Source organism: Xiphophorus hellerii, chromosome 4 (assembly GCF_003331165.1).
Source record: "Xiphophorus hellerii strain 12219 chromosome 4, Xiphophorus_hellerii-4.1, whole genome shotgun sequence".
NCBI classification, from domain to species: domain Eukaryota; kingdom Metazoa; phylum Chordata; class Actinopteri; order Cyprinodontiformes; family Poeciliidae; genus Xiphophorus; species Xiphophorus hellerii.
In genome coordinates, this window is record NC_045675.1 from 26,922,747 (window position 1) to 26,942,152 (window position 19,406).

At 44.9% G+C, this 19,406-nt stretch overlaps 1 protein-coding gene across 2 annotated transcripts in view; it reads left to right on the forward strand.

Annotated features, from left to right (window-relative positions):
* The window catches only part of cd276 (CD276 molecule), a 91,979-nt gene extending 73,452 nt beyond the window's left edge, over nucleotides 1-18,527 (forward strand). For both annotated transcript variants that reach the window (XM_032561188.1, XM_032561187.1), the window contains exon 8: nucleotides 17,610-18,527. The gene's annotated coding sequence lies outside the window, so the exon portion shown is untranslated. The remainder of the gene's footprint in view (nucleotides 1-17,609) is intronic.
* Nucleotides 18,528-19,406: the final 879 nt, after the last annotated feature.

Here is a 19,406-nt window from a genome sequence, read left to right on the forward strand (position 1 = left end):
AGTTACCTTAAAAAGAGAGAGATGGCTTTAGATGGCTGCACCAAGGTTTTGTGATTTGAAAAACTGAAAGAAAAATGACACATTTCTGTTTCTGGGCACCACTGAAGACAAAGTGTAACCATTCTCCTCACTTCCTTTTTTTTCTCAACCCTGAGAAAAGCACCTTAAAGCCTGACCTGTCTACAACAAGCCCACAATTAGAGGCCCAGCACATTTGGCACATTTAATGCTGCCTTTCATGGTTTTTCCAGTGCAGCACACTATCTGATCTATTGACTACTTTCTGACCGTTTCAGCACGTGCCAATAAATCTGTCAGTTCGAGAAACGCATGGCCCCCACTATATCACACGAATGATTAACAGTTTAGCTTTTTTTTGCAACCTTTACCTCTTCAGTGTTGTTGGGATTTGTTTGTCGAAAACAACGGAAATTGGGATCGTGATCTGGGCATTTTTATTTTCTCATGAAACCGAAAGGTCAGTGTTTTGATTCCTGCGGCACTTAATCGCCTGTCTTGTTTTTTTTTCTTCTTCTCTACATGACACAAACGTCATAGTTGCGTTTCCTTACCTTCCCCTGACAGTCCCTTTTCCCAGTCGTCTGATGGACAGTTCATTGGGACCTCCATTACCCCAGTCCAATCCTCCTACTTCCTGCAGAATGTCAGTCTGTTTTTGAGGTTTCTCTTGGAGAGAGGTTGCCTCTTAAATGCCCTTCTAGGCGCCATGAAAGCATCCTGCTGCCTGCTGCCATTGCGGTGCAACCATTAACCCTTTGGGCTCCCTGAAGCTTTCTTCAGAAGTTAAACATTTCTCCATGTAGTTCTTTATGATTTGATAAACGGTCGATTTAGGTGCAAATTTAATGTAAGCAACTTATTAACTGTGATGCATTTTTTGATTCAAAGCAATGATGACAACATGTGTTTCATTGCAAGTAACCAGTATCAAAAAAAGAACGCTTTTAAGCAATTTGACTTTTGAAAGAAGCAACAAAAAAAAAAAAAAAATACTGACCAACTTTGTTTCTTGTCTCCTAACAATAAACCTTCATCACTGCCGTCTCTTCATCCTGGTCATCGTCAGCAGATTGGAAACACATTCTAAGAAAAGTTCAAGCTAGAAAAAAATCTCACACACTTTTGGCTTCATTTTTGTATAAATATATTTTAATATTAATGCTGCTTTGACAAAGACCCTGTTAATAAAGCTATGCCGGTCGGTGTGGTGGCATCAGGTCTGCAGTTATTAAAGTTTGCAGGTTGTACATGTCATTAATTTGCATCTCCTAACTATATTTACTGTTAGGACTTAGTCCATTCAAGTTCTTTATTGTTACCTAAAAGCAGCATTTCTGTTCAAACACTCCTGCAGAATTGGTACAGATATATTGAGAAGAAAAACTTAACTACAGTTTTATCAGCACAAAAGTGGTACATTTAACTCTCAGATCTTCCTCAGACATGCCACAGACAGACAGAAGTTTTGCAAGGTCGATTGTGCCGGCATTGTGTAGTATTTACCGACCTTCCAATTCTTACTTTAATAACCAGCAGTTTGACGTCAGTTGAGTGAATGTTTTTTTTTATGACAAGTCGGGACAGTTACAGCTTGTTTTTATGATACCCTGATTGGTCATTGTCGTAAAGCTGCAGCTTACACAGTGAGTGGAACAAGATGAAAGGTGTGGAAAGTAATTTCCTGTTACTAGCCAAAATAAAGTCTGACCAGCAGGAGTCAAAGAGAGGACATTTGTCATTACTGGAGTATCCACTGACCTTCACCAAGATTATTACGTCGAGCTAATATCCTGCAAGCCCCCGGACCTCCTTGCTGCTGAATCACCCCGGATCAATTATTCTAATATTTCTGTGGCAGTTTTGCTATTGATTTATGCATTTATGCAGAGTGCAGCATATCTTATTTAATAAAGTAAGGCCCTGCATTTAATTAAGTCCTTTCAGAGTCAGGAAGCACTTTGGTTATAAAAACCTCTTCCTTATCGATACATGTTCACATGTGACTGATGATGTTTAGGAATAATAAAAAAAAATGTTTTATTAAGTTCAGCACATGCAGACACATATTAAAGTGGTCACTTGATATTTGATGCACAGCGCTGTCAACCTTAGTGGTCTGTCCATGTTGTCTGTTATAAGTATAACTCACTAATAGTATTAGATTTTTACAGTATATTAACCTTAGGTAAAAATGCCATGGCGTCACATTAGATGCATCAAAACAAATATGCTAACAAGATCTAGCTTAGTTAGAACAGCAGCGTTTATTCCTACTGCTGCTAAAGTGATAAGATTGTACAAAGTTGCATCTCTTTCTTTATCCCTAAGGTTTTATTGTCTGCCCACCCTAAGACCTTCAAATCTTCTGAGACAGCTTTTCACAGGGTTTAGTGATGTGTGTATTCATTTTTTGATCACTCTAACATAAGTCTATTTACAAGGTGATGTTGGACAAGAAGGCCTGAGTCGCGGTCTCTGGTCTAAGTCATCCCAAAACTGTTCTTTCGGGTTAAGGTCAGGACTCAAGATAGACACTTCGCTACAATGAAGGGGTCAAGGCATCCCAACACATAACTTGGTTTGCACCAACAGAATCATGTGTTAAAACTTCTTAAATGCCAGATAAACATTCTTCAACACTAAATTCAACACATTCTATCATCTGAAGTGAAAATATATCCTGCAGGTAACAATGGTGCAGAGAAACCTCACTGCTATATTTTTATGAAGTGGATGGAAATCCCTGCGATGGACTGGCGACCTGTCCAGGGTGAACCCCGCCTCTCGCCCGAAACGTCTCGCTGGAGATAGGCACCAGCACCTCCCGATCCTCACTGGGGACGAGGGTGTAAGAACAAGGGTGGATGGAAATCCCTGGGTTTATATTTTCTCTTTAATCTAATTATATATTAAGGGAATATGGAATCGTATTGAGCCTTGGCATGGCCAGAGATCGCTGCAAATGAGTGGAGAAGAAATATTGAAAACGTCGGCATTAAGGGAATAAAGAGAACTCCGTGAATTAAGGAGCAGCATGGGTGATCCCGGTTGTCTACCAGAAGAGTTTCGGTGAATTCCAATGAGAGTGCTGATTGCATTAGAAAATGTCCCCTATAGGTACAATTAGTGTTACATAACGGCCCCCTAGAAGGTTCTTTGGCAAATATGGGAAATATCGATTCATTTTGCTCTTATATATTCACTTAATCGCCGGCCTGTCATGTTGAGAATACATCTCATTGTTATACTTTTTTCCCCCCTGTCACAGCTCAGGCTTTGCTCTGTCACAGTTTTCTCAGTACATTCGGCATTGTGCATCGGTGCGCTATTCTCCAGGGACAAGAGAGATACGAAAATGGTAGAATGCAAGGACAGCTAACCTAAGTGTATTTTAAGAAGCTGCAGCTGCCAGATGTACAGTAATCAATGGGACGGGAAGTTTTTTAGTGCTACAATAACAGTGAAATGTGCTGAAAGCCCCTTTCAGGCCAGACTTTTGTTTCATTGTCTTTGTGCCCACAGAATGAGGGTTGGGCGTGAAGTTAATGTGTAGGTCACAGGACATTTTGATGGACATAGTCACATAGGTTGATGATGTGTAGAACAGGGTTTAGTCCTCAAGGCTGTGCATGTCCTGAAACTTTTGTTTGTGTCGGAAGACCAGCACACCTGAATCAAATTCCTGAATTACCTCCTCATGCACCCAAATTCTGCTGATGATACATAATTCAGGTACGTTGAAACCTGAATTATGTCATCAGCAGGTTATTAACTGTTGACAGAGGGGCTCACGTAAAAGATATATATGTAGAGTGGTTGATATCTGCTTAATGCCAAACCTGAAAAGTGTCGTTTAGGAAGAGGTTTGGAATAAGTGCAGCTATAAAGTGAAAAATAGTTAAACTTGAATTGAGCCGTGAGTCCGATCACTGGATTAACTTCAAGTTTATCAATTGCCAGTGGAAGAGAACTACTCATAATGAAAGTGATGCAAATGCCCAGGACTGAATCCAGCTCCAATGCCAGCATGTCTCATATTACTTATAGCCTCTTTAGATTAAGGAGTTTAAGGAATGGGGCATTTGAGGAGGACAAGGTTTCCTGTCTAAGACTGAGGGGTGACACCATGCTGCTGATTAAACACCATAATCAGGAGCCTTCAAAACATTTTTGAAACAGTAAGCATTACGGTCAAACTAGATTAATTAAGTTACTGTCGTTCAGATGAAATGTACGTTAATATTAGGGTTTTGTACACAGGCTTGAACTAAAAATGTATTCAACTTTACCTTCTGGTACCTTTCTTTCACCTTTTTCTCTCCCTCTCCTTTGGACTGTCGTCTCTAATTTTCCTCCACTACTGCAAGCAGTGCAGCGCACAGTAGCCAGCTTTGCAACCAGACAGAAAGGTGTTGGTTTTTAAAAAATAAAGTAACTTTTATAAATGCATATATATATAATTGTGCTACAATTTATTGCAGGTAGAGGAAAACCTGGAGTTTGTGGTGATGATGAAAGATTTGCAGATACAAACGTGTAATGCCCAAAATCACAATGAAAACTTAAGAGGAATATTCAATTCGACTGAATTACTGAAGCCCTACAATGTTTCTACTAAAGTGTGAACCATAACATTTTTTAGGGAGATATTTTTTCAAATTCTTCTGATTCTCAAATAGATAAAATGCTCTTCAACTATTCTAAAGGTTATGAAGAACCAATGTTTTCATCCATCCATCCATCCATCCATCCATCTTCTTCCGCTTATCCGAGGTCGGGTCGCGGGGGTAGCAGCTTCAGAAGGGAGGCCCAGACTTCCCTCTCCCCAGCCACTTCTTCTAGCTCCTCCGGGGGAATCCCGAGGCGTTCCCAGGCCAGCCGAGAGACATAGTCCCTCCAGCGTGTCCTGGGTCTTCCCCGGGGCCTCCTCCCGGTGGGACGTGCCCGGAACACCTCACCAGGGAGGCGTCTAGGAGGCATCCTGACCAGATGCCCGAGCCACCTCAACTGGCTCCTCTCGATGTGAAGGAGCAGCGGCTCTACTCTGAGTCCCTCCCGGATGACTGAGCTTCTCACCCTATCTCTAAGGGAGAGCCCAGCCACCCTACGGAGAAAACCCATTTCGGCCGCTTGTATCCGCGATCTCGTTCTTTCGGTCATGACCCAAAGCTCATGACCATAGATGAGGGTGGGAACGTAGATCGACCGGTAAATCGAGAGCTTCGCTTTTTGGCTCAGCTCTCTCTTCACCACGACGGACCGGTACAGCGCCCGCTTGACAGCAGACGCTGCGCCAATCCGCCTGTCGATCTCCCGCTCCCTTCTTCCCCCATTCGTGAACAAGATCCCGAGATACTTAAACTCCTCCACTTGGGGCAGGACACCCCCCCTGACCCGGAGAAGGCACTCTACCCTTTTCCGGCTCAAGACCATGGCCTCGGATTTGGAGGCACTGATCCTCATCCCGGCCGCGTCACACTCGGCTGCGAACCGCTCCAGCGAGAGCTGCAGATCACGATCTGATGAAGCCAAAAGGACCACATCATCTGCAAAAAGCAGAGATGAGATCCTAAGGCCACCAAATCGAATCCCCTCAACACCTTGGCTGCGCCTAGAAATTCTGTCCATGAAAGTGATGAACAGAATCGGTGACAAAGGGCAGCCCTGGCGGAGTCCAACTCTCACCGGAAACGAGCCCGACTTACTGCCGGCAATGCGGACCAGACTCTGACACCGGTCATACAGGGACCTGACAGCCCGTATCAAAGGGCCCGGTACCCCATACTCCCGGAGAACCCCCCACAGGGCTCCCCGAGGGACACGGTCGAACGCCTTCTCCAGGTCCACAAAACACATGTAGACTGGTTGGGCGAACTCCCATGCACCCTCCAGGACCCTGCCGAGGGTGTAGAGCTGGTCCAGCGTTCCACGACCAGGACGAAAACCACACTGCTCTTCCTGAATCCGAGGTTCGACTATCCGACGGACCCTCCTCTCCAGGACCCCTGAATAGACCTTGCCAGGGAGGCTTAAGAGTGTGACCCCTCTATAATTGGAGCACACCCTCCGGTCCCCCTTTTTGAACAGGGGGACCACCACCCCAGTCTGCCAATCCAGGGGAACTGCCCCCGATGTCCATGCGACATTGCAGAGTCGCGTCAACCAACACAACCCTACAACATCCAGAGCCTTAAGGAACTCCGGGCGGATCTCATCCACCCCCGGGGCCCTGCCACCGAGGAGCTTTTTAACCACCTCGGCGACCTCGTCCCCAGAGATTGGAGAGCCCAACCCAGAGTCCCCAGGCTCCGCTTCCTCAGTGGAAGGCATGTTGGTGGGATTGAGGAGGTCTTCGAAGTACTCTGCCCACCGGCCCACAACGTCCCGAGTAGAGGTCAGCAGCACACCATCCCCACTATAAACAGTGTTGGTGCTGCACCGCTTCCCCCCCCTGAGACGCCGGATGGTGGACCAGAATCGCCTCGAAGCCGTACGGAAGTCTTTCTCCATGGCCTCTCCAAACTCCTCCCACGCCCGGGTTTTTGCCTCAGCAACCGCCCGAGCCGCATGCCGCTTCGCCCGCCGGTACCCATCAGCTGCTTCCGGAGTCCCACAGGCCAAAAAGGCCCGATAGGACTCCTTCTTCAGCCTGACGGCATCCCTCACCGAAGGTGTCCACCAGCGGGTTCGAGGGTTGCCGCCGCGACAGGCACCGACAACCTTGCGGCCACAGCTCCGATCGGCCGCCTCGACAATGGAGGCACGGAACACGGTCCACTCAGACTCCATGTCCCCCACCTCCCCCGGGACGTGTTCGAAGTTTTGCCGGAGATGGGAGTTAAAGCTCCGTCTCACAGGGGATTCCGCCAGACGTTCCCAGCAGACCCTCACAACACGTTTGGGCCTGCCAGGTCTGACCGGCTTTCGCCCCCACCACCGGAGCCAACTCACCACCAGGTAGTGGTCAGTGGACAGCTCCGCACCTCTCTTCACCCGAGTGTCCAAGACATACGGCCGCAGATCCGATGAAACGATGACAAAGTCGATCATCGAACTGCGGCCTAGGGTGTCCTGGTGCCAAGTGCACATATGGACACCCTTATGCTTGAACATGGTGTTCGTTATGGACAATCCATGGCGAGCACAGAAGTCCAGCAACAGAACACCGCTCGAGTTCAGGTCGGGCGGGCCGTTCCTCCCAACCACGCCCCTCCAGGTCTCACTGTCATTGCCCACGTGAGCGTTGAAGTCCCCCAGCAGAACAAGGGAGTCCCCAGGAGGAGCACTCTCCAGTACCCCCTCTAAGGACTCCAAAAAGGGTGGGTAATCTGAACTGTCGTTCGGCCCGTAAGCACAAACGACAGTCAGAACCCGTCCCCCCACCCGTAGGCGGAGGGATGCTACCCTCTCGTTCACCGGGGTAAACCCCAACGTACAGGCGCCGAGATGGGGAGCAACAAGTATGCCCACTCCTGCCCGACGCCTCTCACCTTGGGCAACTCCAGAGTGGAAGTATGTCCAGCCCCTCTCAAGGAGACTGGTTCCAGAACCAGAGCCGTGCGTCGAGGTGAGACCGACTATTTCTAGCCGGAACCTCTCGACCTCACGCACTAGCTCCGGCTCCTTCCCCACCAGAGAGGTGACATTCCACGTCCCAAGAGCCAGTTTCTGCAACCGAGGATCGGACCGCCAGGGTCCCCTCCCTCTGCTGCCACCCATCCCACACTGCACCCGACCCCTTTGGCCCCTCCCACGGGTGGTGGGCCCATGGGAGGGGGGGCCCATGTTTCCTCTTCGGGCTGAGCCCGGCCGGGCTCCATGGGTAAAAGCCCGGCCACCAGACGCTCGCCATCGTGCCCCCCCTCCAGGCCTGGCTCCAGAGTGGGGCCCCGGTGACCCGCGTCCGGGCGAGGGAACACCAAGTCCAAAGTTTTCCTTCATCATTGGGGTCTTTGGGCTGCTCTTTGTCTGGTCCCTCACCTAGGACCTGTCTGCCTTGGGTGACCCTACCAGGGGCATGAAGCCCCAGACAGCATAGCTCCTAGGATCATTGGGACACTCAAACCCCTCCACCACGATAAGGTGGCAGCCCATGGAGGAGGAACCAATGTTTTACTCACCATAAACCAATATGTTGGATCATATCGAATTCGTGTTCTTTGTCTCGTTTTTCCCCAGTCAAAAACTTGCTGAAGAGTTCCCCTCCTGTGAGGTTACACAAGGATAGGCTTTCAGTGGAGCTAATAAACAAATATAGTAGCTCATATTTAATTAAAAAAAACTGCAATGGTCAGTTGTGCTGTGTAGCAATGTCTGGTGCTGTTGAAAACCTTGGCAAACATCTACATCAAATAGTCCAGTCAAAAAAATAAACTGTAAAACGTGTCATACCTGATCTACTTGTTTTGCCTTTGAAGTATTTTTTAAGGGGATGAAACTTGGTAATATGGGAGCTTTGATAGGAGTTGCACAGTGACTGGATCCCTGATCAATGACAGCTAATGAACGCAGCGAGAGTTCTGCTCCGCTTGCCTCTCGACAGAGAGCCGACTTCTCTAGAGAGGTCCTGTTTTTTTCCAGAACGGCACAGGAGCCTTCACTGAAACCAGCTGCCTGTGGGCTCAATTAACCACTATAGATTACTCATGTTGCAAATGAGAGGGGAGATACAAAATCAGCGGTGTGTTGATGCTGAAATTCATGAGTGTACAAAAAGAAGTGCTTGAGTACTGGAAAGTGGACATGAGACTGGACTGCAAGCGGTAGCAGCATATAAATGATTAGGGGCTATACCTCGCAGGATAAAGGATTCCTAGATTTATATAGCATATTGACCGTTGCTTGTTTTAGCCTCCATATTTCAAATTCAAGGTAACTTATAGAAGAATGGCATACTACCGTGTTTGCCCCAGTGTTTTGGATTGGGAACAGGAGAGTGTGTTCTGAACCATCGAGGCATCACACTTCCCCGCCTTGCAGAGAAAGCGTACTTACTAGGTGTTGGAAAGGAGGCTCCGACTCTCGTTGTCGAGGCTTAGATTCAGGAAGAGTTGTGTGATTTTCCTCATGGCCTTGGAGAACGGGCCCAGGGTCTTTGAAGACTTGGTGAGGGTGTTATGAGACTTGAGCGTCGCACTAAGACTGCGTGAGGCTTAAGTGCTATGTGACTTCTGTACACTCAAATGTATCCACAAATGTTTTTTTTACATGAACGTGAGACGTGGATCATGACCCATGATATAAAGTACAAGATCCCAGATCCTGATTCCGAGTACAATCGGATGAAATGAGTATCCCCTGTACGGATGGACGGAACACATACAGAAAGTAAATAGTTGTATTAAATCTCCAGCTTTAATGATAATATATACTGTTATTATGTTATATGAAGTTGCGTTGCCTAACATTGCTCTCTCAAGCAGTTTACTCTGTTCCTCTGGATGAAGAGGACATTTTATGAAAACTTGTCAAATTGTTGCTTTGTCAACATAAAAAAAAGTGAGTTTTCTCTTGGGTGTTAAAAACTTTTCACATCAAGCACTATACGCCTGGCAGACAGGTTCTAAACCGAATGAAGTCTTATTAGTTAGAAGCTAATATCAGCATATTGTTTACAAAGCTGTGGCCTATCAAAGAGGATTTGTTCCACACAGGAGAATTTAAAGATGGCAAAAAAAAGACCCTAACTGCTGAGCAGCCCCCCCACCGTGATGGGAATATGCAGAACATATTGCCCAGAACTTTCATGGTTAGCTTTCTGAAGTCTGATAACATCATAGCGTGGTCACAGAACTTGGAGAGAAATTTGCACACATGCAGATGGAGCAAGCTGCAATGGCCATATTTCTACATGTATGCTATGCGCCTCAGAGCTTCTTCATTAACTTAAGAGGAAGAAACATCATTATAAGAAAAAAAAAAAAAAATATATATATATATATATATATATATATATATATATATATATATATATATACTGTATATGGCACTATTTCTTTAAAAATCTGGTGCTCAGAGAGGTTGATTATTTGAAAGTGAATTAGGACTGAAAGTTTTTTTTTTTTTTATGCTGCACACAACTGAGTATGTAGCAAATTAATCTATTTTTATATGGCACTTTTCATACAGACAAATGTGATAAAGAGTCCTTTGTAGAGGAGGGTTGAGATAGAAAAAGCATACAGATGATTAAAGCAAGCTAACAAAGAAGACAAGGAACTGAGGAAACTGGCAATGTAATATAACACTTGCTAAAATCGCTAATTAACAAAATTCTGTAACATTTTAAATATTCAAATCTAAGCGGTCAGCAGAATCAAAAGCTACCCTTTGGTCTAGTAAAACCAGTCGTGAAGGTTCGTGCTGATCCATGTAACGCCTAAGTTTATTAAAGATTCTAAACCTTGATTTAAAGGAACTCGGTGTTTCAGCATCTTTGCAGTTTCCTCTAAGTTTGTTCCAGATTTGTGGTGCATAGAATCTGATCGGTGCTTCTCCATGTTTGGTTCTGATTCTGGGATTGTAGAGTAGACTGTAACTACTAGGTCTGAAAGGTTAATAAAACAACAACAACAGATCTTTAATGTATTTTAGAGTTTATATGAGGTTTTAATAGATTAAGAACATGCTATCCTAAAAGTTTTCTAATACTCAACTGGTTCATTAGTTAAAAAGAACTAATTTTATTCTCATTTGCTAAAATGACTTGTGCATTCACTTGAACACACTCCATTTAGTTTGTGCAGCCTGCTAATAAGAGCGTAGCGAGGCAGTGGCTGTAATCTAATAACACAGAAGTATTTTTAATTGAACAACAGCTTTAAGATGCAGACTTTGTGTAAATCACAAAAGGTGCTCTCAGAAACCCCAAACACTGCAAATCGTGTGTTCGTGTCGGGCTCAACTACGCCTCTAGCTGAACGTTAACTCTTTGACTGAACTCCTCAAAGTCACTTGCTCTCGCTCATTTCATCTTAAAAGGTGACACTCACCTTCACGCCGCGTCTGGGAGAAAATCCATCACAACACAGGTGGGAGACGTCTGCTGCGCCGTCCTGTGTGACTCTAAATATTCATCCAGATTAACACGCTGACAAAATAAGGCCCATAAGGTAAATGATTGACTTGCCTGAAGAGGTGGACAGCATCCCAATATGTGCGCTGAACAAACAGGGGAGTCTTTCTTCTCTCATCCCACTATCTTCCTTCAGGTACCAAGTCACCTCGCCTTTGGGGTTTACCACAGGAGTCTCTTCAAATGATCCTCTAGTCTAAAGTGAAAAATCAAGATTAATGCACTTCCACGTCCCACCCAGGCTCACAGGACGGTGGGGGGGGATCTCATAATTAACACCAGGGGGGCTGCAGAGTGTTTTTTAGAGAGAGGCTGGGCCATACCATGTAGGGCACAGGTGTCAAACTCCAGGCCTGGAGGGACACTGCCCTGCAACTTTTAGGTGTGCCTCTGCTGCACCACACCTGAATAAAATAATTAGTTCACTAAGTCTCTGGAGAACTGATCTACACAAGAAGGAGGTAATTAAGCCATTTCATTCCAGTGTTTTGTACCTGTGGCACATCTAAAAACTGCAGGAGGACTTGAGGACTTTAGTTTGACACCCCTGATGTAGGGGCGGGGGGAGAAGCAGATCAAGGGGTGTGATTTTTTTCTTTTGTGTGTGCGTGATGCCTGCCACTGCTTTCGAATAACACTGTGGCAACAGTATGAACTGTCAGACGCCTCACTCTGGCTTAGTGTTATTGGGATAAAGTGGAAAGGCCTGTAGCGGGAGCTGCTGCATTACTCCATCATTCAAGCGGTGATCATTGTTATGTGTTGTGACCTATGTGAATTATCACTGCTCAGGACTCTTCCGTTTTTTTTTTTTTGTCTCCCGCAGAGACCTGCTCCTGCAGAGTGTACATATTTCAACAGCGTTTCCTGTTTCCAGTAACTGTCTGCCACATCCTCTCATGTTCCTGTAAAATGTCAACCCAAGGCACAAAACATGCAGGAGCGGCTATATTATAGGCTTCAGTAAACAAAGAGGCATATAGATCCATCCATCCATCCATCCATCCATTTTCTGTTCACCCTTTGTCCCTAATGGGGTCGGGAGGGTTGCTGGTGCCCATCTCCAGCTACGTTCCAGGCGAGAGGCGGGGTACACCCTGGACAGGTCGCCAGTCTGTCGCAGGGCAACACAAAGACATACAGGACAAACAACCATTCACACACACACACACCCCTAGGGAGAATTTAGATAGACCAATTAACCTAACAGTCATGTTTTTGGACTGTGGGAGGAAGCCGGAGTACCCGGAGAGAACCCACGCATGCACAGGGAGAACATGCAAACTCCATGCAGAAAGACCCCGGCCGGGAATCGAACCCAGGACCTTCTTGCTGCAAGGCAACAGTGCTACCAACTGCGCCACTGTGCAGCCCTATAGAAGTCCAGAAGTTTCCCACTGTGCAGGCATATAGAATCCTTGCCAAAACACAAACTTAGATGTGTTTTGTAGGGATTTTATGACCAACACAAAATAGGGACGGACATGTGGGTGGGAAAAAGAATGCATACATTTTTTGCAAATAAAAATGAAAAGGTGTGGCATGTATCAAGTTTCACTGTACTTACAGCTGCAAGGCTTTTTATGTATCTACTGTATCTATACGTTTCACACACAAAGAGACAGAAGCCTTTTTGCCCATTCTGCTTTGTAAATTTCTCAAACTTATCATAGCCAACTAACACTGTCTCATCTGACAGGTGAGTCTTTTGTTTTTTTGTTGCATTCTTCCATAAAAGTAGAATTTGCTAGCTTACAACACGGAGCCGTTTTCTCGACAGATTTTCCCACCTGAGCTGTGAATCCTTGTAGCTCCTCTCGAGTTATCATGAGAATCTGTCGTTATAACGTGACAAACTGTGAGACGATTTTGCAAGGTACTCTTGTGTCTACTTTCTTAAGGACAAAAATCCCTAGTCATCCCTGTTCCTGTTATATTTTCCTTCTAATGAGCGAGACTTTCGCCGCCATTTAAAGTGGTCTTTGATCCATAGTTTCTCCGGCTTCCAAAACGTCTTTTAAAGTTTCTTTTCTTTAGACTTCCGCTGTATATTTTCTCATTATCAGTCCTGTATTCGACCAATACTCAAGGAACGAACCAATTATATCGCTGCAAGCCTGCCCCAAATTCTAACAGGCATTTTGTTGTGAATTCTTTTAATAAATGTATGAAAAATAATGCTGTTTGCAACTCAGTAGTAGTATTTTTAAGGGCTTTGCTGAAAACTTGTCTTACAGTAGATGATCAACTAAAGGTTTATGCATCTCTTCTGCCCTGTGCCAGGTCATTACTAAATGTTATCTCCCTATTTGTTAAAAATAAAACTCTTAGAAACTGTTCAATAAAGGAACTCTGGGTCCTTAGAAGCAAATTATGAAACAGTTTGGATTAGCTTAATTTTCTGCAGTGTTGTACGCCATGGAGATTTGATAACATTTTACAGTCATGCATTTTTTTCATATATTTACAATTGATTTGTCCATTAGGGCTGCACAGTGGCTCAGTTGGTAGCACTGTTGCCTTGTAGCAAGAAGGTCCTGGGTTTGATTCCCGGCCCGGGGTCTTTCTGCATGGAGTTTGCATGTTCTTCCTGTGCATGCGTGGGTTCTCTCCTGGTACTCCGGCTTCCTCCCACAGTCCAAAAACATGACTGTCAGGTCAATTGGTTTCTCTAAATTCTCCCTAGGTGTGAGTGTGTGTCTGCATGGTTGTGTGTCCTGTCAGTCTGTTGCCCTGCGACAGACTGGTGACCTGTCCAGGGTGACCCCCGCCTCTCACCCGGAACATTAGCTGGAGATAGACACCAGCACCTCCCGACCCACTAGGGACAAGGGTGTAAGAAAATGGATGGATGGATGGATTTGTTCATTAAATAAAAGGATACAAACTACAATTTTATATGATTTTTTTTTTTGGTTGGTCCTGATCCCACCTGGCATCGGCTCGTAAACCTGGCATCAGACTGGGCTCCCTGTTGTTGGGATCGTACATACCGTGCATTTCTGTTTTTGACTGGAGAAAGAGAGCTGGAGCGGTTGCAGCTTTTCTTGTGCCAGGACCTTATAAAAGCATCATCATCATACAGTTTAGTGTCAGTCTTGAGTGAAGACCACCCTCTAATGTGAGTGACTGCACCTCCTTTGGGGCTTCGCTGCCTCTACAGTTCATTTGGAGTTCATAGCCACTGCCACTCAGGAGACATACATGGATTTAGAAATAGATTTCTGGAGCCTTTCCAGAAGTTTCCCAATCGGACTTTTAAGATGGAGAATTTGAAAATATTCCGCATTGGAAATTTTCCATTGACATTTTTCTTATTAATGGAACTTATAGCAAGTTAGCAAATCTGGAAGATCGGTCTAAACATTTCTTTCTCCATTAAGGAAATCAGACTCCCTAATGGGAGGTTTCAAAACAACTATGATGGCATTGTTTATATTCGAGGTGTCACTTATGAATAGTAATGTCTAACATTGGTGATATGTAAACATCTCCCCTGCTAGTTTAATGCCAATAGGACTGTGGAGCACCACAGTTTGCTTGGAATAGTGCATTTCCATGCGTGGTTAAGCCTAATAACAATTGCCTATTATATTTCTTCCCACGCTGATGAGTCTAACCACTGTCTAAATATATTCCACACCTCTCTATTCGTGTCCTGCTGGACCCTTGGGATCCTATTTTCAGTGCAGGCTTGTAAAGGTATCTGCTTAAATGTAAATGTATCCTTAAAGGCAGAGCTTGTATATCCTCTGTGAGCAGTGTGCATTATACTTTGTAATTATCCATTGTGTGCAGAGAAACTGCCATGATGTGTTTTTCATCATCAGGTAATCCTCTCCTAAGTATCACTAAAGTTTAGCGGCTTCCTCATTATGCTGACTTCGTCTTCAAGGTTATTCCCAGTCATTTGCTTTCTCAGAGCGATGCCTGCTTTGATAGTTGCTCCGATTGTTGTTGTTGTTTCTGTCAAAGTCAAAAACTATGGCTGCGGAGTTAGTTTTTTTTTTACAAGTACATTTTGCTTTAAGCTGAGCTAAGCTACTGGTGGAGGTAAAAGAAAATAATTTTCATTTCGATGTAAATGAGGACAGACTGGTTTTTAACGCTTTGTTAGATTAAACCCATTGCACCGTTCTTGTAACCAGCCACCTATATCCTTAGTAAATTAGCCCGCGATCCGGTTTACCTGCACTAAATGGATCCGTCCATCAGCTTGTCTCCGAGTTGTTAGGGCAGAGGTTTCATTGTTTCTGCCGTGACTGCTTTGGATCCCTCTGAGAGAAGCTGATTGTTGGAAACGTTGGAAGGGATTTTATTCTTTGAGTCTTTTCGCCTGGAAGAGTTATTTTAGAAGACTCCAAATAGCTCTGCACTTCTGCGAAAGTACAGTTTTTTTTTTTTATTTCCTTTTTTCACCTCTGACCCTCTCACTCAACCAATCCACTCTGAAACACTCTTACTTAGTGATCTCTCGAGGGACATTGAGGGATTTGAATGCGATGAACAGTGCATGTGTGAGAATTGCGTTGTATTCATTTGGGTGATGGATAAGATGGCAGGTCGGATTGCATCCTGACAGGGAGCAAATGGAAGCCTGAGTGCATTTTTTTTAAAGAATCTCCGTTTAGCAGATATTTTTTCCGGCAGGTTTTTTAATTTGCTGAGATTTCCATCGTTTGCAACCGGCAGACTCTCCAACTGCGTCAGTTTTTGTTTTGACATTTTCAAGCAGTTAGCGGTGCCTGTAGGGTTTTCATTCAGAATTAAAGCGCATCGCATCGGCTCTCATGTGTAAAATATAATAAAGGGATGATAATTAGTGTCAGTTATGTGCTACGAACAGCTTCCTGACCGAACTATAACTGGGATGGATTATGAAGCGAGTTCTTAAAAGACGGGACGAGACAAGAACAAGACAAAGGAATGAGGACAAGTGTAGACAGCTGACATCCGAAGAGAACACAAACAGATATTCCCTCCATCCCAAGTCAGAGATTATTACTTCCTCTCAGATTACATACAGTATGTGCAATATCTGGAAACTGAAATGAATCCTCTCCCTGATGACCGGTTGGACCGTAATCATTTAAAACTGGTTTCAATAATGCTAAACGTCCGAACGTCTAGCTATAGCTACGTTGCCTTTAAAAGCTTCAAGTAGGGGGACGTCATGTGTGACACAATTAAATTCCACCCGAGTTAATTCAAACTGTTTAATGATGCAAGGAAAACAATTTCTTTCTCAGTGGGGTGGTCCGCATGGGCTACGAGGAAGGAACAGTTCAGAGAGACGCGCAGAGAGGATGTCTTGATTTAAATAGATGTGTTGGTTGTCGGGGTGTTGTAGCTGGTGATTTTATGATGTTAAATCTGTGTGAAGTATATTTGCTCCAATTATTTCACACACCAATCAGGCATAGCATTATAACATGCCTAAGAGTGTGTTGCTCCCTCCTTTGCTGTGCTGGATCCCTGAGTGTGTGCTGTGATTTGTGGCGCTAACCTGCTAGCAGCAGATGTTTTAACTCCTGTAAGCTGTGGTGTGGCTCCTCTATGGATTGGAGCTGGGTTTTTTTTCCTGTGCAGATGCTGGATTGGGTGGGGATCTGGGGGAATCTGGAGGCCAAGCGCACATCTTAAGCTTATTTTTATGCACTTCAAACCGTTCCTCAACCAGTTTTAGCTTGGGGCAGGTCTCAATACCCTGTTGAGAGAGCTCACAGTCATCAGAGAATACTGTCTTAATGAGGCAGGTGGTCCATGTCAAAGTCACAAAATGACATAACTATAGATAACAAGTCCTAAGGGTGTCCAGGACATCGTCCAAAGCATCACACTACCTCAGTCAGCTTGCCTTGTTTTGGCAATGCATCCTCATATTCTCCAGATCAAGAAACACTTGCACTATTTTAGTTTTTTTCCAGGTTGCGTTATCCTGCTGAAAGAAGTCTCTGCATTCAGGGAATCACCTTTTTTATCATCCCAACATTAACTTCTAAAACATCTTGAGCTACAGTAGCAAGGTCGCACCATATGGGGCAGCCTTCGCTCATCATGTGACTCATGGGGCTTTTGGGGTTTACTGAGGCATCGTCGCTGTTTTACCATCATTCCCTCCTTGAACCACTTGAGCCGCAGTTTCCTCTAACTTAGCCATCTTGCCATGACAATTGCCCTTGTCATACTTGCCTTTCTTGCCTTTAAGATACCAACCTTGAGGATAAAATGTCTACTTGCTGCTTAATATATGCCATCCATTAACAGGTAGCATGACTCAAAGATAATCAGTGTTATTCACTGCAGACCGACCTCACCGCAGGGGTGAGTGGTCGTAGTCTGATGCTTAATCAGTGTATGTGGCTGCAGTCTCTACTGCAGATACGTTTTTTCTCTCTACATAATAGGTTAAATTTTTTTGTTTTTTTACTCAGGTTTTTTTCTTCATGTCCTCTGCTATAAAGAACCCAAAGTTATCTGTGTGTTGTTTTTTTTTGTGTGTGTCTCTTTTCAGAAGTCGAGGCCAGACAGTCGGGGTGGGAGAAGGAGGAGATGAGTCTGGCGGGTAATCCCAGTCCACCTATCCATCAACCTAGAGACTGTTTCCAGCATCCCCTGCAGAATGTCAAAGCCTCGCTGAGCAGAAGATGAGTCCATCATCTCCTTTCTTAGACTTTCCCCCGAGTTCCCATCCAAACACATAAACACATCATGTGCCATTAGTTTCTATTGCCTTCCTTTCATTCTCTCGACGGAGACACGCAACGGCGGGTAAACGCAGTTGAATGAGTCGTGTTGCCTGCGACACGAGGAGCGGCGGGCGCTTTTGAAAACGACAGGATGTGACAGGATCCTTTGTCTGTCACTGACATCACTCTGCACGCGTTGCGATGGGGCGTGTGCCAGAGATCTGCTGTCTAATAGGAAGTGAGACACTTAAAGAGATGACCCTGCTTCAGTTGCCAGAGCGAGAGAGAGAGAGAGAGAGCAAGCGAGCGAGCCCGGCTCTCCTATTACTCCGCGACTTGCTAATTAGCGTCTGTCGCTGGAGTAACTTGTACCTGTCAGTGTGCGCCGCTCTCCTATATTCAGTAAGTCGAGGCAATTGAAAGTGAACGCCAGCGAAGCTCCAACAAACTACAAATGGCGGATGTGAAACACTCTGATCCCTCTCCCTGACCTGACAGCTTTTACATGTAAGAAATAGTTTTTAATGAAGAAAGACAATCTCGGCTAGTTTCTACAGCCGACGCCGAATGTTTTATCTCTTCCAGCCTGCGGGGGTGTACATTTTGTTTTATTGCATCCTTTTGAACTACTTAAGCGAGTCCCAGTGCCATATGCCTATGTATGAATACCAAAACCATTTGTTTGAAATAAAAAAAAACCCCGCCAGTGCCTATTTACATTAAAGAGACATGGTGAAACTGTCGGCTCATTGGTAGTTATTGGTTTTGTTCTTGGGTGGGGACACTCTGTCTTCATTCAGGCGGAACAAGGTCGAGTTTATTACAGACGTTTCTTCCCTTCTACCGCAGGATTAGCCAGGCTGTTCAAATTCACCCTTCCACATTCCATTAGGTGATTTATCCGCCAACTACACTCCATAATGAGCAAAGCGTGAATTACGGTCAAAGTAATACAAATATTTCATTTGCATGCAGATCAACTCTGACATGCTGAATTGTTCCCAGTTAGACGCAGTCCTATTTTGGGGCTAATCTCTCTCTGTTTGCAGATGCTCAGTCATTGCAAACATTTTACTCGTTTTGAATAATGGATTTTCTCTGCGAATGTTTGTTGCTGTCATATGCTGAATAGCTACCTTGCATCAAGTCTGACTTCAGTAACCATTACTGAAATACCTCTCAGCCTCTACACACACACACACACACACACACCCCTTCACACATAACACGTCTTTCTATCTTCACAAGGACTTTACATGGACTTCCAGTCATTTTTCATTCATTTCTATAGCCTTACACTGACCTTAACCGTAAACTTACCCAATACCAGCACATGCATAAGCCTAAACATAAACTCAACTCACACAAACAGCAATTCTTTCTATAGGGCCCAGGATTTGGGCCCCATAAGGGGGAGCGGATCCTCATAACGTAGCATTTCTTGGAGATAGGGGCCTTGCAAGGTGAGGAATGCTAAAACACACGCGCTCACAAAACACTCACTGTCCTCAGTTTAAGCTGTGTGAGAGTGTTGATCAAACCCCAGGTTGTGCCCAAACATCCAGATCTCTCTGTACATTCGTCCTTGACCTTGGTCTGTGTCCTCGCGCCCCAGACGCCTG